The sequence below is a fragment of the Lactuca sativa genome, chromosome 4, assembly GCF_002870075.4.
Source record: "Lactuca sativa cultivar Salinas chromosome 4, Lsat_Salinas_v11, whole genome shotgun sequence".
In the NCBI taxonomy this organism is placed as follows: Eukaryota; Viridiplantae; Streptophyta; class Magnoliopsida; order Asterales; family Asteraceae; genus Lactuca; species Lactuca sativa.
The window spans coordinates 29,892,532-29,916,979 of record NC_056626.2 but is presented as its reverse complement, the minus strand read 5'-3'; positions in this window follow the sequence as shown (position 1 = coordinate 29,916,979).

Here is a 24,448-nt window from a genome sequence, read left to right as displayed (position 1 = left end):
CCCACAACCTTTCGGTTAGGATACCCCAGCTCTCAACCTTTCAGTTGGAATGCCCAATACATAAAGGGTCCACAACCTCCTGGTTGGATTACCCCCGACCCACAACCTTCTAGTTGGAATGCCCTGGCCCACAACCTTTCAGTTGGAATGCCCCGGTCTGTTGAGTTACAGCACAAAGCAGTACATTCTCAACCCCACTATACCATGTCGACATGTACATAACAAACAACATATAACGAACAACAAATAATCATATAACCGGTTAACAAACTAGCAGACAGATCTACAGATCCCTGCCACATAGCAACATCCTATATACTAGGATACAGATCTGGTGGCCCGACATTGGTGCCTTCGACCCATGATTACAGTGAGGAAAACTCACATGATAGTCTGACGAATAGCTGAACACTACACTGCTCCAAATACCGGCTCTACGGGTCACCTATTACACAGATAGAGACCAAGGCTTAAATATAGCTCAAAATACCCAAGATAGCCTTAAGTCAAGCTTGGTCAACCCTGGTCAAAGTAAAAGTCAAAGTCAATGGGTCAAGGAGTCAACTTGGTCCAATCAGCTAAGTACGCGAGACGTACTCAGTTCCTACATTCGGTGTAATCCTACTTTGACCGAAGTAGGGAGTTTAACCACGTACGTACAACGTACCCTCAGAATCTTCTTTTCTTTTTAAGAGCTTAATACATTAAGCTCTCACGTCTAAATTTCAGATTTACGGCCCAAATACCACTAAGTGTCATAAGGTTTCCAACATTAAGACTTTGCATGTCCATTAAGTGCCTAATACCCAAAATCCTAACTTCTTAACACCTTAAAGATAAGCTCAAGATGCACTCTTCTCACTTAGGGTTAGCTAGAGGGTAGTTTTCTCAGATGGAGGACGATAAGGGAATGAGAAATTAGGGGATAATGATTCTTATATATGGACAACACCCTAAAAATTAGGGTTTGAGGATTTACCATGTACGCCCTGTATACGCAGTGTACGCTGAGCGTACTAGAGCCCCCCAGTACGCCTAGCATACACAACATACGCTCAGCATACTAATCTCTTGGCCAAAATTACCAAAATGTTAGTATCGGCCATTTGAAATCTTTCTCAAACCCAAGGGTCAAAATGAAATATTCTTCCCTAGCCTCCTGAGGGCTTCCTTCAACCTTATTACTGTTGGATTAGGTGTCTCAGCCAATAACTGAATTGGTATATACTTAAATTATTAGCAAAGTCCTTTTGGGTTGCTCTCAAACCTAGTAATTAAATAGGATGAATTTTAGAGAGAGAGCGACTGATTTCTGGATTTATTATATGATTAATAAATAGAAATAAATGAATTTGTTAATATATTATGAAATGAATATATTAATTTGAAATAGTAACATTTAATTAAGAATTAATAAGAAATTAATTAGAATTAATTTTGGGATTAATTAAAAGTGTAAGGATTAAAGTGCAATTGTTCAATAGTTGATCAAGAGAGAGTCTAGAGCCTTCCTTGGAAGTGGTGGATGAATTCCTGGATATTCCAGGGCATCTGAAAAATTCCTTACAGATAAATAAGAATCTGGATAATTATCATTTTGAATAAATATTATTTTATTAATTTTAGAGTTATCTAGGGTTTCCTAGTTGCACTATATAAGGAACCCTTAGGCTCCAATTTTCGGCCACTTCATTCTTGATAGAAAATGATAAAATTTCTATCATCCCTGTCCTTTATCTTCAAGCCTCTTAGTTACTAGGGTTGGGTATGAACCATCAGAGGCACGATATTTGTGGTACTCGCTTCCAAAAGCTTTAAAGAAGGATTTTAGGTTTGTTTATTATAGAAAATCAAGAGGTATGCAATCTTCCTTTATGAATTCAGATTGCATTAGGGTTTTTGTAGTTTTATAGTTCATAGTATGTTGCCTTTCTGTGAAAGACATAGATCCTCTTTAGGTTGCATGTGCTTTGATCATTTAATTGTTAAATGTTTTTCTGCTTAGAGCATTGTTTTGTAATCTACGTATTCCATCAGTGGTATCAGAGTGTATGGTTGTCCTTTATCTAATTGCACATTAGTGAATTGATCAAACAACTTTTTTATTTTTGAATCTCACGACGTGAGATCTAGAAAAAATTGATTTTTTCGAGTTTATCTGTCTAATATGTTTTGTATGCCTTTTTATTTGGTAATTATATGTTTTAATATTTTCCAAATACGAATTTGCTGCATATTTTATAATTAAATAAAAGCCTACAAATTTGGAGATAAATCTTTGACTTGATTAATTATTAAATTGATTAATATAATTAATTTTTTAAGTGTGTAAATAATTAATTTAGATATTGATTAATTCTAATAATTAATGTTAAATATTAATTGGTTTATTTAAACTAAATTAATTCTTTAATTTTGATAAATTTAATAAACCTAGTATTTTAGAAAGGTTTTAAAATACATATAATATATATAATATTAAACGTTAATTACTATATGTATAAGATTAAGTCAATCGGATCGCTAGTATGCCTCATTCACGAAGCCGGACTATAAAGGGAGTATAAGGAAACTGCCTATAAAATGGTAGTTGAATGAGTTTCTATTCTCACCCACCACTTCCTTGTCTGGTGGAGGGTCGTTTGCAGAACAGATCTTATAGGACATTAACCTCATTGATAGATTCAATCTCAAAAGATCTAGGAATTGCATAGTTTAAAATTGGTAAATTGCTTTTACCTAACTTCGTAAATTTACAATAAGATGATGAGTTCCCTCTTCTTAGCTGTGAATTGTTATTTTGGATCCTAGCCTTAATTGTTTATTATGGGTTAAAATATTAAGGATAATTGTCATCTAACTAAAACTATTCTTTTTCTCTATAGATGTCTACTCTTAGTGATGTTGCGGCTCCATCATTGTCTACCCATCACTCGGGTTTCTCCTTAATCTCCATCGTTTCCAATGTGACTTTTGATGGCACCAACTACAATGATTGGATGCACAATATCAAAATGGCTCTTCGATTCAGGGAAAAGAATATGTCTTTGTTGAAAAGCTCTTTGAAATCGATGAAGAAATTGTTACTCCTAAACAGCAAGCCTCTTACAGGAAACATTACGATGATGCAACAAATTTGCTTATATCATGGTCGCTACAATGACTCCTGAATTGTAGAGGTTCTATGAGAACTACTGGCCATTTGAGATGTACAATGACCTTGTGTAAAAGTACCATAAAAGAGCTCGTTAAGAGAAATATGAAGTGGTCAAGTCCCCCATGGCTTGCAAGATGAAAGTAGAAGACTTTGTCTAAAGCCACGTGTAGAGAATGCAAAGATACGTGGAACGCCTTGTTAGGCTTAATGTATAGTTCGATGAGGAGTTGGCCATTAACATGGTCTTAAACTCATTGCCAAGCTGTTATGATCGGTTCATATTTGCTTATCATCTAAACAACACGGAAACCACATTGGCCCAACTCGACAACTTGCTACAGACTGTTGAGTCGGGAATGAAGGGAAAGAATTCGACCCCTTCTACTATTGTTCTCGTTTTCGCCACTAGACAAGGCAAAGTGAAAAAAAGGAAGGCTGCTCCTAAAGCTAACCGGAAGAACAAGACCCATGTTGGTTCATCAAGAAATAGGCCAAAGGAAAGGTCCAACTCAGACATTCCAGCTATTAGTGACCCCAAAGAGGCCACTTGTTACTATTGCAATGACAAGGGCCATTGGAAGAAGAGCTGCCCCAAATACTTTCAAGATATAAAGGATGGAATGGTTAAGCCATCGTCAACAGGTATATACACTATTCAAACTAATAACTCACCATCTACTTATTATTGGGTCCTTGATACAGGATGTGGTTTTCACATCTGTTCTGATTTACATGAGCTAAAAGAAAGTGATGAGGTGGAACATGTGAGGATGAATATGATCATGGGAAATAGGCATTATTCTCCAGTTACCAAGATTGGGACTTATTATCCTGTGCTTAGTATTGATGTTAGGATTAGTGTAATTCATTGTTACTATTCATCGGAAATGACACGGAACATTATTTCATTTCATGTATTATTTAAACAACGTTTTCGTTACTCTTTTAATGATTTGAACGGTTCAATTCTGGTTTGTAAAAATGGTGTTTTATATTTGAGGCTTTAACTTCTAATGGTGTGTATGAAACTATGAATTGTCTTAATAGCTTAGGCGATAGTGTATTTCACAATGATTTGTCTAATGGTTTAGACACAGCATGCTTGTGGCATTGTCGTTTTGGGAACATTAACAAGAAACACATCGCCCAGCTCCAAAAGGATGGAGTCTTGGAATCATTTGACCTAAGGCCAAATGATGAATGCGAATCTTGTCTTTTGGGCAAAATGATAAAATCACCTTTCACTAGATCTTGTGAAAGATGTGAATTGGACCTCATACACACAAATGTGTGTGGGCCCTTCAGATCCACCAGAAGAGATGCTAATCAGTTTTATGTAATGTTTACAGATGATTATAGTTGATATGGTTATATCTACTTAATTAAACATAAATCAGAAACCGTTGAAAAGTTCAAAGAGTTTAAACATAAAGTCAAGAATCAATTAGGCAGGAAGATAAAGATGCTCTGATCTAACAGAGGAGGAGAGTATCTTAGTATCGAGTTCCAAGACTACCTCAAAGAATGTGGAATAGTTTCACAATTGACTCCTCCTAGGACACCACAACTTAATGGTGTGGCTGAGAGGCGCAATCAAAACTTGTTGGACATGGGTTGTTCCACGATGAGTCGATCCACTCTTCCCATTTCCTTCTAGGGATATGCCTTAGAGACAACCGCCCATATCCTTAATCTTGTCTGTACTAAAAAGGTTGCCAAAACACCTCACGAGACGTGGAAAGGGAAAGTTCCCTCATTAGCACATATTAAAGTTTAGGGTTGTGAAGCTTTCATTCGATGAGAGACTCATGACAAGCTAGAAGCCAGAAGTGATAGATGTATTTCATTGGTTACCTACAAATTTCTTTTGGATATTTGTTCTATAGGCCTATTGAAAGCATGGTCTTTGTATCATGAAAAGGAATATTTCGCGAGAGAGAGCTCATATACAAAGAGGATAGTCGGAGTACAATTGACCATGAAGAAATTCAAGAGCCAACCAATGAAGGAACCTTAGATGATACTAGCGGTCAACTAGAGGATAAGACTCATGTTGAACCAATTGCCACTTCATTACCTCTTAAATGTTTCAGCAAAGTTAGCATGCCACCTCAGATTTATGGTTTCCATATAATTGTATAAGGTGATCCAACTAATTACAAGGAAGCAATGGAAGGCCCTGAGGCAACCAAATGGAAAGAGGCAATGGACAATGAGATCAAGTCCATGTATGACAACCAAGTTTGAAATTTGGTTGATCAAGAACCTGGTCGAAAGATGGTTGGTTGCAAATGGATCTTCAAGAAGAAGACCAACATGGATGGAAATGTGCACGCATTCAAGGCACGACTGGTTGCGAAGGGCTTTACTCAAACCCAAGGGGATGACTATGATGAGACCTTCTCACCAGTGGTTAAGATTATATCTATTAGGATAATACTCATCATAGCAGCCTTTCATGATTATGAAATTTGGTTAAGATTATATCTATTAGGATAATACTCATCATAGCAGCCTTTCCTATTTCCTAAATGGGAAGCTGGCTGATGATGTTTACATGAGTCAGCCAGAGGGATTTGTTGATGCAAAGTTTCCTAATAGAGTGTGTAAGCTTAAGAAATCCATCTACGGATTGAAACAAGCATCTCGCAACTGGAATCTTTGCTTCCATGAGAAATTCAAAGAGTTTGGTTTTTCTAGAAGTGAGGATTAGTCCTGTGTGTATGTCAAATCTAGTAGGAGTATAGTAACTTTTTTGGTATTGTATGTTGATGACATACTACTCATGGGAAACGACATTCAAACCTTGCATGAAGTAAAATCTTGGCTTGGAAAGTGTTTCTCTATAAAGGGTCTAAGAGAGGCAACATATATTCCCGGGATAAGAATTTTCAGAGATAAAAAGAACAAGCTAATTGGACTTAGTCAAAGTACATACATGGACAAGGTACTAAAACGGTTTAGTATGGAAAACTCCAAGAAATGCGAGTTACCTATTAAGAGTAATGCCAAATTGATTAAGACATAAAGCCCAAGTACAAATGAAGAGATAGTTGATATGATTCGAGTCCCTTATGCTTTGGTTGTAGGATCGATCATGTACGCTATGACATGTACTCGCCCTGATGTGTCCTTTGCTTTAAGCATAGTTAGTCTCTATCAGGGAAATCCTGGTAGAGCTCATCAGACAACATTAAGAACATTTTCAAGTATTTATGAAGGACAAGGACATGGTTCTAGTTCTTGGTGGTAATGATACATTGAGAGTGACTGGGTATAGTGATGCCAACTTTCAAACAGATAGAGACAACGTTCATTCTCAATCTGATTGGGTATTTACATTAAATGGAGGAGCAGTTACTTGGAAAAGTTCCAAGCAATATATAGTGGCTGGTTCTACTTGTGAATCAGTGTATATAGCAGCAAGTGAAGCATCAAAGGAAGCAGCTTGGTTGAGGAACTTCATCGGAGATCTTGGAGTAGTCTCAACCATTCATGAACCAATGGAACTTTTTTGTGTTAATGAAGGTGCAATTGATTTGAATAAAGAATTAAGATATCATGGTAAATCAAGACAAATCGAAAGAAAATACCATTATATCAGACATAGAGTAGAAGAATGTCACATCATTATGAAGAGGGTATCATCATAAGAGAATCATGCAGATCCTTTGACAAAGGCTAGCTCTGAGTAGGGTTAAGTACAATCAACATGCTAGAAGCATTGTATTGAGATATGATATTAGTTTTAATAGTTAGATGATTAATTTAAAACTTGTAACAGAATAGATGTAATTGACTTTTGGTGATTAAATAATAGAAATTATTTATGAGTTTGTTCACTGCCTTTGTCAGTTATCTATTCTTGTGTTTCGTTTTACATGTTTTACTTCTCGAATAAAATTAATTATTCAAATTCTACAGTGACTCACACTTTGGGAAGTAAATAGTGAATTAAGACTGTCATGAATTGGATTGTAGGTTTTCTAAAGGAGTTAGACATAGAAATTATATTGCTATAGCATTCATGAGTACATACAAATGGAGATTTAAGTATTGGATAAACCAACACTCAGGGAATTACTTCATGTATTATATCGCAGGTAATTCTGAGACGATAATATCTTATATTCTTGAAACAAAGATATATGATTTGTAATTTACAAGTTGGTTGTGCATTGGTGATGCGTTAACGCGCTAGTAACATGATGTTATAAAACGCAGCATCATGCATGATTTGGTGAGTAAAGGATACAAGCATATAAGTCAAAGTTTATTCGTTCCTCTTGCTCTAACGGGAAAAGAGATATCTTTGGGTGCCTCGGTGATTTAGTGTTGATTATAATGTTGAGCCTAGCCAAGAATAAATTGATGTGTTTAATTTGAAGTCTTATGTCGTCATCACAAATCCGGAAATTAGAAAAAAAAACTAGACAATGAGATTGATTATAATCCATGTCTCATATCCGTATGATATCTAGTAGAACAGAGGAATATTTGATCATTTATCTTAGGACCAATGTTTGTTTAGTTCAAAGTTTGACACTTGCTATGGATGCACTCTTTACTGTCTAATTTAAAGTTATACTAGTAATTGCAGTTATAGACTTATCCAAGTAGGATACTGTTGGATTAGGTGTCTAAGCCGATAACTGAAGTGGTATATACTTGAATTATTAGCAAAGTCCTTTTGGGTTGCCCTCAAACCTAGTAATTGAATAGGATGACTTTTAGAGATAGAAAGACTGATTCGTGAATTTATTATATGATTAATAAATAGCAATAAATGAATTTGTTATTATATTATAAAAATATTATATTAATTTGAAATAGTAATATTTAATTAAGAATTAATCAAAATTAATTAGAATTAATTTTGGGATTAGTGTGATTAATTAAAAATGCAAGGGTTAAAGTGCAATTGTTCAATAATTGAACAAGAGAGAGTTCATAACCTTCCTTGGAAGGGGTGGATGAATTCTAGGATATTCCAGGGCATCTAGAATATTCGTTACAGATAAATAGGAAGTTGAATAATTACCAGTTTGAATAAATATTATTTTATTCATTTTAGGGTTATCTAGGGTTTCCAAGTTGCATTATATAAGGAACCCTTAGGCTCTAATTTTCGGCCATTTCATTCTTGAGAGCCAATGCCGAAAATTCTATTATCCCTCTCCTCTCTCTTCAAGTCTCTTAGTTACTAGGGTTGGGTGTGAACCATCAGAGGTACGACATTTGTGGTGCTCGCTTCCAAAAGCATTGAAGAAGGATTTTAGGTTTTTTTTACTATAACAAATCAAGAGGTATGTAGTCTTCCTTTATAAATTCTGATTTCATTAGGGTTTTTGTAGTTTGATGGTTCATAGTATGTTGTCTTTATATGAAAGACATAAATCTTCTTTAGGTTGCATGTGTCATAATCATTAAATTGTTAACTGGTTTTCCGCTTAGAGCATTGTTTTGTAATCTATGTTTTCCATCAATTAGGAACTAGTTACAAGAGTCGACATTATTTTTCATGCCCAAACCAAATGCTAGAAGCAGATTCTGGTTGTTTCCAAGCATAACAACCAGTATGAGTATTGTCTTGAGGTAGTCCCCTCTTATACAAACACTACCTATAAAGATGACAGACAACAAACAACCTATGAATGCATGAAGTTGTATTTTTTAAGAAAATAAAAAAATTAGTTGTATAAATGTTATAAAATTTATATAAGCAATTAAAATATGGACCAACATTATTTTTGCACACGTCTAATAGCTACAAAACAGATTGGAAACGATTCATAACATCGATTTTGATGTTTTTGTAACTATGAGGGTTCGTCCGACAAAGTTGGGTTGTATTATGTAATTTCCCTTTAAATAAAGTATGTAAAATTTAAATTGTTAATATTGTGTAGATTAAACTTTAAAAGAAGCACTGACCTCCAGATCCGAATGTATAAATGTAATTTAATTTAAGTTGAGTATATGGTTGTAAATGTTTAATTTTTGTGTATTAAGTTGTAATTTTATTATATTAGGCTATGAATTTTGTATATTGAGTTCTGAATTAACTGTATTAAGTTGTGAATAGTCTGTGTTATGTTGTGATTTTTATAGAATTTTGTGTTAAAATTTGAATGATTTATGTATGAATGTTTATATTAGTTTTCTCGTGAATATATTAAATTTTTTATGTTCTATTAATATGTAAGATGTATTGGTTACATTAAACTTTGAATGAGTGAATTAACAGGTTTATAAAACCATGAATATACTATTTATGATTTTAATGCATCCTTTTATATATAAATCCGATTTGGAAAGAACAATGGATTCCACGGTAGTACATGCGGTTCTTGGTAGCATGTAGTAGTTGCTGGTGGTGATAGAGTTTGGGTTTGACTTCTTTGGATCTTTGAGTTAGTATATATAATGGATTGTATTAAGTTATGAATTTTGTATATTAAACTATAATAAGATTGTATATTATGTATTTTTTATAAATTTTATGTTAACAAAATGAGTTCAAATATTAGACTGTAAAAATTACAATTCAGACAAAAAATCATGATTTTAACATATTTATTCATTAAAAATGTATTCATAGTATGTATTTAATAAATATTTATAAAATAAGCATTCCCGAGCTCTTAATATTTTGTGGTTCCTATTTGAACCACTCTCTCTCTCTCTCTCTATATATATATATATATATATATATATATATATATATATATATATATATATATATATATATATATATATATATATATATATATATAAAAACAAATATTTTTTAAAATTAAAATATAAACATTTCAAAACCTTTTTTTTTAATTCCTATTACAAAGTAACTTATAGTGAGTAAAAGTATTTCTTAAATTTTTATAATTTTTGGAGAACTTTTTACTGGGTTTTTTTATAAAAATTAAGAATTATATATATATATATATATATATATATATATATATATATATATATATATATAATTTTATTGATTATACTCATTTTACAGATAATTAAATTTTAATAACTTTGATTTTTTTCAGATTTTTTTTTCAAATAAATAAAATTATGGCCGAAAAACTAAATGTATGAAAAAAAATAAAGTTTGACACTTGGCACAAAGGAATGAGAGTGTTGGATGGGACACGTGTCGCGCACGGAAGGGCCAAATTTCTATTTTTTTTTATCCATTTTCTTCTTTCTTTTATGTTTTGTCTTTTGTACCCTCCAAACATTTAACATTTATTGAAAATTATCAAAATCTCACAATTAATTACCAAAATATAATATTATCTTGCTAGATTTTGACGATAAATAAAATCAGATCTCGGTCATTTATTTTCTCAATCTTAAGGCTAAAAATTATCATCATGGTTCTACCAGTATTTGAGTTCTTATATATATATATATATATATATATATATATATATATATATATATATATATATATATATATATATATATATATATATATATATATATATATATATATATATATATATAAATAAGGGGTCGGTTTTGAAAGGGATAAAATGAGCATCTTATGCAAGGCCTAATTTTTTGTATATTAAATTCAGGCACAAAGTGATAGTCGGCTACTAATTAACCCATACATCACAATGATAATCAACGATTCAACATCTCCATCACAACGATATTCCAAAACATTTACACAAGTCACAAGGTAAAACTTAAAAGTTTTGTACTTTTCTTTTTGTTTATAAAAAATTAGAAATCAGTTTATCAGTAAATCAGATTATTTTATCAGAATCGATTTATCAAAAACCAAATTATCTGACTCACAAATTGGATTATCACATTATATTTATCAGAAATATGAAATCAGATTATGTTTTTCATAAGTCAAATTATCAGATTATGTTTATCAACGGTTGTAAAACGCATTCTTGATGTATCAATCGAAATCACAAGAATTGTGCAGAATCTCAATCAAGTGATTAATGCAAAAACAATTATTATGAATCAGGAATACGGTTCATGAATCTTCAATGCACACTATATTCACGAATAATCTAGTACATAAGATTTTTAGTATGCTCTAGGTTCTCTCTTTCTCTCTAAATCTTGATCATATCTCCTTAGAATGACTAACTGACCAACCAACTCATTCACGGCTGATAATACATTATATACTATACCTAATACAAAGCCTTAACAAAGCCCAAGCCCAACCGAAATCCTATAAGCCCACCGAAATCACAAGGTGATTTCGGTCCAAACACCACCGAGAACACTAAAAGCTAACAAAAGTAAAGTATAACCCATTAATTATGTCCTAACAATCTCCCCTTTGGTTTATAGCTTTCTCTTCTTTTCAATCTTCTCTTTGTTCATGACCTTTAACATTTTTCTTCGATTTCTTCACAACTTCAAGACGAACACATGAATTTCTACCTGAATGACTTCATCTTGAATAGTTGGAGTTCCTTTAAAATTTAAATTTGAACGCACATAGGGTAAAGGGACTTCTTGAATAGGTTCTTCAAAATCAATATTTTCAGATTTGAAAAACTTCATAGGTAATCACAGAGAGACTGATTCTTTTAGATCACTTCAGCAAGTTCATAGATAGCAACAAATTGATTGAGGAGGCTTCAATGAAATTCATCACATAACTTCAAATACAGCTTCACCTTGCTTCTAGGGTTGAAAGGTTGTATGTTGAAAAATAATCTTCACTTCTTGTTCCTTCGAATGAATATTCTTTGTTGATCACACATGTGTCTTTGAAAAGTAACCATGACTAAAAAGTCCATGTGGATCACAGAATCATAAAGACCCTTCTCACCACAGTTGTTCAAGGACCCAGCCTTGGCTCAGATGGAGACTACTCGCAGGATCTGTGTGAACATGGAGGAACGCACTGCGATTTGATGAGTATCGGAGAACTACGTGTGGCTAGTTTTGATGTTAGCCTCTGCATATCCTCTATCAAAGATCTCAATATAGTTTTTCAAGTTAACAAGTTAACTTGGCCCTTGGTGAGACGTTCAATGGTTTCTGAATCTCAGCTGAGTGTACCATTTTAGTGCCAGTGAGAGTTAAATAGGAATATCTCACAAAACTATCCTGTGACAAAATATCTGAGGACATATTTCCATAGTTTAGCATGACACGAGGTGAAGGCCCTTTGGCGGGATATTCAACGATAATCGTGCCTTGCGAGGTGCATCGCCCTAGTGCCAATAACCGTTAATTCCTTACCTGCGAAGAATGTATCCGAGAATACATTTGAGTCTCCGCAGTTTTGCATGACAAAGAGAATATCAAGACCCTGGGCAGGATGTTCAACGATATCTATTTCCTGGTTGGGTGAATCGCCCTGGTGCCATGATAGGTCTTAGGTAATGATAACTGACAAGACCAATTTGACAATCTGTATAGTTTCAGACTTTCAATTCCTTATCAGAATCCATTTATCAAAAACCAAATTATCTGACTCACAAATTGGATTATCACATTATATTTATCAGAAATATGAAATCAGATTATGTTTTTCATAAGTCAAATTATCAGATTATGTTTATCAACGGTTGTAAAACGCATTCTTGATGTATCAATCGAAATCACAAGAATTGTGCAGAATCCCAATCAAGTGATTAATGCAAAAACAATTACTATGAATCAGTAATACGGTTCATGAATCTTCAATGCACACTATATTCACGAATAGTCTAGTACATAAGATTTTTAGTATGCTCTGGGTTCTCTCTTTCTCTCTAAATCTTGATCATATCTCCTTAGAATGACTAACTGACCAACCAACTCATTCACGGCTGATAATACATTATATACAATACCTAATACAAAGCGTTAACAAAGCCCAAGCCCAACTGAAATCCTATAAGCCCACCGAAATCACAAGGTGATTTCGGTCCAAACACCACCGAGAACACTAAAAGCTAACAAAAGTAAAGTATAAACCATTAATTATGTCCTAACAATCTCCCATTTGGTTTATAGCTTTCTCTTCTTTTCAATCTTCTCTTTGTTCATGACCTTCAACATTTTTCTTCGATTTCTTCACAACTTCAAGACGAACACATGAATTTCTACATGAATGACTTCATCTTGAATAGTTGGAGTTCCTTTAAAATTTAAATTTGAACGCACATAGGGTAAAGGGACTTCTTGAATAGGTTCTTCAAAATCAATATTTTCAGCTTTGAAAAACTTCATAGGTAATCACAGAGAGACTGATTCTTTTAGATCACTTCAGTAAGTTCATAGATAGCAGCAAATTGATTGAGGAGGCTTCAATGAAATTCATCACATAACTTCAAATACAGCTTCACCTTGCTTCTAGGGTTGAAAGGTTGTATGTTGAAAAATAATCTTCACTTCTTGTTCCTTCGAATGAATATTCTTTGTTGATCACACATGTGTCTTTGAAAAGTAACCATGACTAAAAAGTCCATGTGGATAACAGAATCATAAAGACCCTTCTCACCACAGTTGTTCAAGGACCCAGCCTTGGCTCAGATGGAGACTACTCGCAGGATCTGTGTGAACATGGAGGAACGCACTGCGATTTGATGAGTATCGGAGAACTACGTGTGGCTAGTTTTGATGTTAGCCTCTGCATATCCTCTATCAAAGATCTCAATACAGTTTTCAAGTTAACAAGTTAACTTGGCCCTTGGTGAGACGTTCAACGGTTTCTGAATCTCAGCTGAGTGTACCATTTTAGTGCCAGTGAGAGTTAAATAGGAATATCTCATAAAACCATCCCGTGACAAAATATATGAGGACATATTTCCATAGTTTAGCATGAAACGAGGTCAAGGCCCTTTGGCGGGATATTCAGCGATAATCGTGCCTTGCGAGGTGCATCACCCTAGTGCCAATAACCGTTAATTCCTTACCTGCGAAAAATGTATCCGAGAATACATTTGAGTCTCCGCAGTTTTGCATGACAAAGAGAATATCAAGACCCTGGGCGGGATGTTCAACGATATCTATTTCCTGGTTGGGTGAATCGCCCTGGTGCCATGATAGGTCTTAGGTAATGATAACTGACAAGACCAATTTGACAATCTGTATAGTTTCAGACTTTCAATTCCTTAGATATGACACTTCTTAAAGAGATACTGCCTAACTGACAGTTTGTACAGTTTCATGCCTTTAGTACCGTGAATACGACAATTCTTTAGAGTGAAACTGCCTAACTGACAATTTATACGGTTTCATGTCTTGAATTTCTTGTGAAAATATGTGAAGTGTAACTCCGACAATTCCTTTCAAGATCTTTTCTTGCACAGAAAATTCTGACACTGTCTCCTTGAGTCTCTACTTCTTTTAAATTTGTTTTTTAAGAGAAATGAAAATTTGAGATAAAAAATAAAAATAAACTTAGCACACAATAAAAATAACTAAGAATAAAAATAAAATTAAAATACGCTCAAACAGTAAAAATATTTTTGATTTTTTTGTAAAAGAAATAAAATAAAATATTTTTGAATTTTTGAATTTTATGATTTTTGTATTTTTGAATTTTATGATTTTTGTTTGGTTTTAATTTTACCCCTAAATTTGTGCATAGAGAAAAAATATGAACAAATTTAACAAAAACAAAAATAAAATACAAAATGTACAAAAAACAAATATTTTTAGTCTTCAAAACGAATCATTTTAAGAAAACCCAGGAGTATCAAGAAAATTCAAAACTATAATTCAGCAATTAAAGTTGCATCCAGATGACCTGAGAACAACAAGTAGAAGCAACAACGTATTTAGCCTCAGATGTGTTTCATTTCTGGAACGAAGTTAACATATTTAAAATTCATCACGCTGTTAACTACGGTCGCCATTTGTGTGATATTTTCTTTCCTCCTTTTCCCACAATGGACACATGCTCTCCATTAAAATTTTGAATGTCATGCATAAGAGAGATGTTCCCTATCATGTTCCTGGAACAACCACTACCAACATACTGAAGTCTGATGATATTGATCCATAGCTGCTCCAGCACAGAGTGCAGGATCAATTGGTCTTGGGAACCCAGTCCATTTTGAAATTGGGTTGACCATTACTATCAACTTGGGATACAATTTCCCATACCATATCTTGTTTATCAAATAATGATTTCAAAGAATTGACTTTGGGTACCCATTGGTAATTTGGTTTTAGTACTTTCTTATTGGACCTAATGGGACCCTTTTCACTTACCTTTGGGTTGGGACTGACTTTTGATTTAGGATTGTGTTGTGAGTGTGAACTAGAGGACGATCCTTGAGATGAATTCGACCTCATCGTTCTCGGTTTGGCTGAACCATCTCTCGAATTAGGCTTCTTATCCGACATGCCCCTTTTGTCCTTGGGAGTCTGATTCTTAGCTTTTTTAGCATTCCAATCACCATTGCGTGAACATGACCTCGAAGGATTTCTTTTGGAAGATCTCCCCATTGGCATGTTCTGCCAACCTTGTTTATAGTAGGGAACGTATGAACGATGTGGGCAATTTCTGGCAATGTGACCAGGAATTCTATAGTTAAAACAGGTTTGTCTTTTAAGAGGAATATGCTCAGAATTGGGTCCTCTTCTGATTGAATTTCTACAAGTACAAGCACATTTATTAGATTGTTTAACAAACTTTTGTGGCTTGAACTTTTCAACAGTGGGATTATTATTATCACAAGTTTTTGAAGCAGATTCAGCAGAACTAGAATTATTTTTCTTCTGCTCGAACCTATCTTGCACAGTTAATTTATCTACACATAAAGTAGAAGCATTAGAATTATTCACATCAATACTCTCAGTTGGGCCGGATTGTTCAGTCTTGATTGGGGAAGTTACAGGTGGCTGATCACACTGTACAGGTGTCTCTATCTCTTTGGTTTCAAGGGGTGGAGTATAGTTATCATTGAAAAGAGGTGGAACATTATGATACCCTAGACCCGTACCATGTTTGTCTTTCCACTTTAATTGTTTTTCTATCATAGACTCAACTTTCTCAGTTGACACATCAAAATTTTTTAAAGTAAAGTAAGTATCCTTAAATTTAGCCTTTAATGCATCAAGTTCACCAGTTAATTTGGCAATTTCCTCTTTGGCATAACGATGTTGGACACATTTGGTGCTATATTCTTCCCTCATTCTAATTAAATCTTTGTTTTGAGCATCTAGTTTTTCTTCAAGAGGCTTATTGACTTTCTTAATTTCATAAATTTCATTTTTAAGGTCAAAAACCTCTCTAACTAATAACTCATTATGCTCACGATATTTATTAACTTTATCTTCACAGGACTGAGAGCATGGGGTTTCACATACCTTCTTGGTATTGTTGTAGGAACTCATTATTTACCAATATAAGAAATCTTATTGTGTAAATGGATTTTAACCGAAAACCAAGAAAATAAATGCCCTTTGACCAAAAACACCAATAGTTTGCTGAATTAATGTTGACCAAGAACCTTGAAACCGAGAACATTGAAAGTCAACCTTTTATCTGAAATAAAACTTGACCGAGAACTTAAATTCTTGACCAAATACGAGAGTTTTTGACCGAGAACCTTAGCCAAAATCTTACAACCAAAAAACTGAACCGAGGATGCGGAGCCGAGAACTCCGAGGCCGAGACCGAGAACTTTGAAGCCGAGACCGAGAACTCCGAAGCCGAGACCGAGAACTCCGAAGCCGAGACTGAGAACTCCTATGTTGAAATTGAGAACTCAGAAGTTGAGACCGAGAACTCCGAAGTTGAGTCCGAGGAGTTGCCCTAACCGATAACTAACACCTGGCCACCGAGAACTATCAAACCCTAAATGAGGACGATTGTTGGCCGCCGAGAACTCGCAAGCCCTAACCGAGGACTTAATTTTGCCATCGAGAACTCCGAATCTTTGACCTAAGACTCTTAAAAATTGCCAAAAACACGAAATTTGTAGATTTTTAGAACCAAACTCGATCAAACTCTCTAAAATAGTGAAGAACAAAAAGAACAATGACAATAATTTTGTCAAAAAAGAATTAAAAAACACCAAGAAACGGTTAATATTCTGCCAAATCGATTGATACTGATCCAAGCTCTGATACCAATTGTAAAACCCGTTCTGGATGTATCAATCAAAATCAATATAATGGTACGGAATCCAAATCAAGCGATTAATACAAAAACATTTATTATGAATCAAGAACACAGTTCATGGATCTTCAATGCACACTATATTTACGAATAGTCTAGTACATAAGATTCTTAATATACTTTAGGTTCTTTATTTCTCTCTAAATCTTGATCACAACTCCTTAGAATGACTAACTTGTTGGATTAATGTCTAAGTCCATAACTATATTTGGTAAGACTTGACCCGACCCGACATGGTCCATTTGGGTTGCATACCATCATGCACTTGAATGAGAGAAATAAGACACTTATGGTTATTAATATATTATAAGTTCTAGTATATTAATAATAAGAATAATAAGATTATTTAATTAGTATTGATCAAGAATTAATCTAGGATTAATTAAGTGATCAAAAGAAGACTAATTAAATATATGGGTTGATTGTGTAAATCATCCATACTTGTATAGTGGGCTAATGCTCCATGGATAATCAAGTTGGGCTAAAACCCATAGGATGGTCCATGGATGCTCCATGGTGTATTTGTACCCATGGATCATGGAAATGAAAGGCCATGTCAATTAGGGTTTACATGGTGTAACCCTAACTATATAAGCATCTTATTCTTGACCAAAATCGGCCACTAGAGATAGTGAAGAAAGGGCTAGCCGATTTTGATGAGTGTAGTTTTCTCTCAAGCTATTCCAAGTGTTTTGATGATTGTGATTCCATTTGAGGTGTCACACTTGGGGCACTAGGCACTCTAGCTTCATGAAGACTTTCTTCTCCAAAGAGGTATGTATTCTATCTTGCTATAGTCATTGTTTTGTATGCTAGATTAGGATAATACCTTGGAAGTTCTTATTTGCATGTATAATAGAGAAAACATAGATCCAAGGTATTTAGGGTTGCATGTACACTTAGGAGTGTTAGAATGCTCAAAACCCAACAGTGGTATCAGAGCCTAGGCTTGTTTTCTTGTTATACCTGCAATAGAAGCTGAAAAAACGAATCTGGTGCTGTCTGGCCATCAGACTCGACGAGTCCATCAGGAGACTCGACGAGTCCATGCCTAAAAAGTGATGAATTCGATCCAACTCGCCGAGTTGGTTCATGCACTCGACGAGTTGGACCCCCAGACAGCATATTTTCGAGTTTTTTGGCTAGAAATGGACTAGGAACATTACCCTAAGTTGTTTTTGAACTTATAAACTTGTTTTGATGTGGTAATGTTCATGCTAATCCATTTTCAAAGATAATTGTCAATAGATTCATGTTTTGTATTAGTTTAAGGTTTAGACTAATTACATGAAAAAGTTTGATTTGAATTATCTTGTTCTTATGAGTTGCTTAGATTAATAGAAATGTTGAGTGAAATAGTTGTTTTCAATCCATTTTAATCTAAGAGTTGAGTATAAAATGTGTTTGTGTAACTTGTCCTCAAGTTACATGAAGGGTCACATTAAAGACTCATAAAATTCATAAGAGTTGGCAATGGTTACAAAATGAAGAGTCTTGTGTCATTGAATAATTTTTTATGACTCCATAACTTGTCCTCAAGTTATGAAAGTTCAAGAGTCACTTCATTAAAGGAAAATATGTAACCATAATTAAATCCATAAGTTATAAAATAAAGGAAAAGTTAGTTCTTTTATTAGTTTAAAGTCTTCCATAACTTGTCCTCAAGTTATGGAACTTGAAGAGTTTTTGGATTAAAACTACTTTAAACACATAAGTTATGGAATTAATTAGTTTTGAATAGTTTCAAAACTTGCCCTCAAGTTTTGGAATTTGAAAAGTTTTCAAGTATGAATACTTTAATTCCAAGTTAGCCCTTAGAATTTTAAAAGTTAAAATTCAACCCTTATACTTTATAATATTATAAGTTAATAATATATATATGTATAAGAGCAAAGTCAGTCTTACCGCTAGTACGCCTCATTCACGAAGCCGGTCTATAAGGTGGGTATAAGGTTGTTGCCTATAAAATGGCAACTTAATGGGTGTCCACTCTCACCCACCGCTTGCTTGACCGGTGGAGGGTCGTTAGCCGAACGGGTTTGACAGGACTATGATTCTCCCTTCATTAAAAGTATTAATGAAAATACTAAGTAACTAAACTTTTAATAAAACCCAATCTTAGTTACTTAGGAAAAAAATGTGAATAAGGTGCTAATCCATGAAATTACACTTTACACTTTGTCTAAGTCGTTAGTGGAGCGTGTGTGGTTAACCGGCACACTAACTTGGACTTAACAAGGTAGGTAAAGGGTGACTTAATATTTATCATAGTATCGATGGAGCGTGTGTGGTTAACCGGCACATCGATTGAGGGGTAATTTATTAAGGGTACCAAGTGATTTGCATGGTTACTTCACACCTTGTTTTGTGATCCTCGGCATCCCAGTCACAAAACCTGAAGGGCACACTCGAGATTGAAACATGCCATTGAACAGTTCAATGAATCTCAAAGATCTAGGAGTTTCAAAACCAATTAAAACCTAATAATTCATTTCGTTTATCTTGGTGGAAATTGGTGAATCGTCATTTACCTACCTTCAAATATTTTATAGCTTGGATTACGGCATACCTCTTCTAAGTTATAAAATAGTTTGTTGGGTCCTAGCCTTAATATTTCATATTGGGTGTCATATTAAGGACTTAAGATCAACTATCTTGAATATCTCCCAAAAGATGTCTGGTTTAGACACTTATGATCTTCCCAAATCTCTTGAAACAAGGTTTCCTAATGAAGATGATGTCCCTTGGAAATCATACTTCTTTCTCCTCCTCCAACTATTCTCCCTAACCCACAAGTTCTTGAAAAGTTTAAGGTCACTCAAGTCCTATTGGCAAGGCAAGGTCTAGGTGTGAGCACATCTTGGAGATGTAGTCACATATTGACAAGCCGGGAGAGTTGGGTGTCAAAGTCTTGAGAAAGTTGGTGGTTCAACTACTTTCTAAGTCACATAGTGAGTTCCTTTGGGACACCTATGAAACAGACTATGACAAGACCCTTAATGATCTTATCTATTTGCTAAGATCAACTTTCTTAAAAACTTGATGGACATTGACAATAGTGACACAGGAAATCCAGAAAAACATTCTCTTCCCAATGGAAAGGGATCGGCCATAGTCAACTCGGTTGACCAAATGGTAAAGAGAAAAAGCTAAGTCTGTGATAGTCCTGTGTGTCTTTATCAAAGGGTCCATAAGTTTATATTGCCAAAGAAAGGGGCATTGGTTACGAAGCTGCCAAATTTACCTAAGGATGTTAAAGTCAATAAGTTTGACTCTACTTCAGGTAAATTCCACTATCTAACTCTGTTAAGTTTCTATTCTGAGATTCTTGATACATGATGTGACTGGGTCACATGGTGATGTTTCAAGAATGAAAGAAAAGTGAAGAAACTTAAAGAAAGAATATGCTGAATCTGATGGCGTAGATGGATTTCTATCGCATAGTTTGAAGATCGGATTCTTGAGCTACTTCTTAGGAGTTATGAGATATTGCTTAGGAATAGATAACAACAAGTTTTCATATGGATTGTAAGGATAGTTTTTCCGCAAAGTTTTAAAATAAAAGAAAATTTTTGATTTTATTTATTTTAAAATATCCTTACAATGGCATTTGAGGAAAAAAATTGTTGCTTATATAATTCCGTTAAGAGCAAGAGTGGAAATATGAAATTGATTCTTTCATTTGTGGTAATGTCTAAATTTACCAAATAAGGAAAGATTCTCATCATCCAAGGTTCAATTGGACCGGAACTTGGAATCATGCAAGTTGTATAGCATGATGAATGAGAACTTTCAAGTTTTGGAAAATTAAGACTAATTACTTGTTCACATGGATGTGTGAGTCAAGTAAAGGACTAAGGGATCGAGTACACATTCTTGTGCACTGATTAAGTCCACCACAAAAGATTGGTAAGACTATTCGTCATAGTTTACTAAAGCTCAGTAAATATGATTATACTTACAAGCTTAAGTGTAACTCTGAGACATTGGAAAAAGGTTCCAATGTATGGCAGGGCGAATAAGAAGAATCAAATTAGGCAGAAGGATAAAAGTTTCTCAAATCTGAAAAGATGGGAGAGTACTTTAGTATCAGTTTTTGTGATCATCTTAATGATTAAGAAACCATAGCACAATTAGTTCTCTAAGGAAGTCTTAGTGCATTCTTATGACTAAGAAGAGGGAACTTGAATTGTTGAAGTGGTTAAATCAAGAAGATGAGTCATACTTCGTTCCAATACAAGTCTTAGAGTCATACTCCAAGATTGTAACTTGAGTGACATGTCTTAAACAAGGTTTAAAACACTTGTCAAATGTAAGAGTAAAAGTTTTCTACTCTTGTACATTTGAAATTGGTAAGTTGTGATGTTTTGGATAAAACAAAGACCAACTTAGGCCAATTGTGTGAAGTGTTTGTCTTGATTAGAATCCACACTGTCTCTTGGATGTTTGACAAGGGAGTCTTATAGGTCAAGAGGACAGTGGGAGTCTTAAAGGTCTTGAAAGTCTCAAGAACTAATCAAGAATAAAACCTAAAGTTCTTCTCTAGCACACAATTTGAGGTTTATAATCTATTGTGTTGACATATACTGTGCCCATTCCAGTTGAAGTTGACTTTGCATATGAGTTCTTAGAGTTCTCAATGTGTTGCATAACAACTTGGAAGCAATGGCAGGCCCTTGAGCTGCCAGGTGGCAAGAAATTAAGATTGAGTTCAGTCCATATGAGTTTGGATTTGTCATTATCCTTGTCTTGTGACTATGATTTTGACAATTCACATGGATAAGAACACATACACCAGTAAATCTAAGTGTCATAAGGTTTCTCTCCGATTCATGAAAAATGATGGTGAGGAAACACTTTCACTAAGTAGATTTTAGCTAGATAGCATTTGTGATATTTGCATTCTCAAAGTCGTTAGTGGAGCGCGTGTGGTTAACCGGCACACTAACATGGACTTGTGAGAAATGGCAAAAAGGTCTAAACATTATGATTACGGCATACCTCTTCATAATTGTTTAGACTCACAAGTGTGCTATCTAAGGGAAGGTGTATGATTTTGATAAAGTCTTATCAAAACAATCTAGTATCAGAAATCTGAACTTTGGTAAGAAAGTCAATGAAGTATTGATTTCTAGAAGTCCAGCTGATTTCTGAGTACATGTCAAAGCTAGTGGGAGCATAAGTGTTATGCTAATAATCATCATGTTAGTGGGAGCATGATAATTATGATAAGTATTGCAAGTTAGCAATGTTAATTATAGAAAACAAAAGTTCCAACTGGGAAAGAGTTGTTTTGCTATAATTAAGGGAGAGGAAATTATACTTCATCTCAAATCTATAAGCTTAGATCATGAGGTTTTTATCATTTAGTCAAGGATATATATGAATTTCATGTTGGAATGGCTCAACATAAGGAAATTCTGTATATGGGTCCATTATTTGCGTTCTAAAATTCGATTATGATTACGGCATCCCTTTTCATAATCTGAATTATGAGAACTTGGCAAATTGAAATGGAAATATTATAGCAAAAGACTGGTTTAGTCTTTATGTAAGACATCATGAATCGTGTCCCATATGCTTCGGATATAGGATCGATTACATGTGCTATAATCATCAGTTCTAAAATTTTCCAAATGCCTGGGGCATTAAGAAGGGAAAAGGTTTAGAACTAGATATGACTAAAAGGATTAAACAATTGTCGAGGACAATCTAAGGTTTACCAAAGATTGGTTGCTCAAGGACAGTTGGAAGTATAGTGATAATTCTGGAAGAACCATATTGACATAATCTGTAAGGAGGCAACTCTTGTTCAGAAGTGATAGTCAAAATGGAATCTGGAAATGTTTCAAAGTTAGAATTTACAATCTGTGAAAGATTAAGGAAACTTAATGCAAGAAGGATATTTCCAAGGAGTGGATCTCCTTTGGAATACTCTGTAATGATTGTTGCCAAGTCTTTATGACTTTGTGCATAATCATTACGAGAGGATCAATGCATATAAGTTTAGAATCTAACAGATTTCAGTAAATGGCATGAATTTGGAATTCTTGCATTTGCAGTAAGGATTTGGGAGTGTGAAAAGAGAATCATTGAAGTAATGTTCAATTGATCTAGTTCACAAAGTAAAGATCATAGACAAACATAGTATGCATACTTGGTGTATGGCATGACTAGTGTTTGAGAAAAACATAGTGTACATGCTTGGAGCATGGGACAACTATTGTTTTAAATTCAAGAATAAAGTTGATAGCTGAAACAGTATACAATGAATAATGTGTAATCATATGGTGATAAATAAAAGGTGTTTTATTTATATTCATAAGTTCTGAGACCATATTGGATTCAATTATTATTGTGTTTCACTTTGCATGTTTTGACTTCCCGAATAAACTAAGTTATTCTTCCGGAATGACTAAGTTATTCAAACCATCCACAGTCGGTCATATGTTGGAAGTAGATATGAATTAAGACTGTCATGATGGGTTGTAGAGGTCTAAGGTGTTGGACAAGGCTACAACAATCATGAGTGCTCATAAGTTCTGAGTATTGGATTCAACCCGCGCTCATTGGAATCACTTCATGGATTTTATCACGAGTGATCATGAGATGATAATATCTTATATTCTTCAAACCTAGAGATATGAGTTGTTACTATGAGTTGATAGTACATTGATTGCACGAAACCGCATTTGGTAACTCTGTGCTATAAAACGTGCCTTTGTGTATGATTCAACAAGTAGTAGAACAAGCCATATGAGTCGAAGTTTATCCGTTCCTTTTACCTTCGGGATAAAAGCGATATCTGTGGGCCCCTCGATGATTTGATGATGACAAATGGAAGTGCTCGGCCGGGCCAGGACTGATTTGATTTGTTCAATTAGTCAGTCGTCATAAATCGGAAATCGGGAAACAACAAATGGACAGAGAGAATGATTATAATCCATGTCTCAGTCCATATGATATCTAGAATGGAGGAATATATGATCCCTTATCTAATGGACAAGTCACTGACAAAGGTCAGAGTTCATCGACAAGGTCAGAGTTCGACAGAAGCTTTTGAGAGCTACGAATGCCGGTTGGTTCCTGAAGTCATACGCAATAATAGTTTTAGACTTATCCAAGTGGGAGACTGTTGGATTAATGTCTAAGTCCATAACTATATTTGGTAAGACTTGACCCGACCC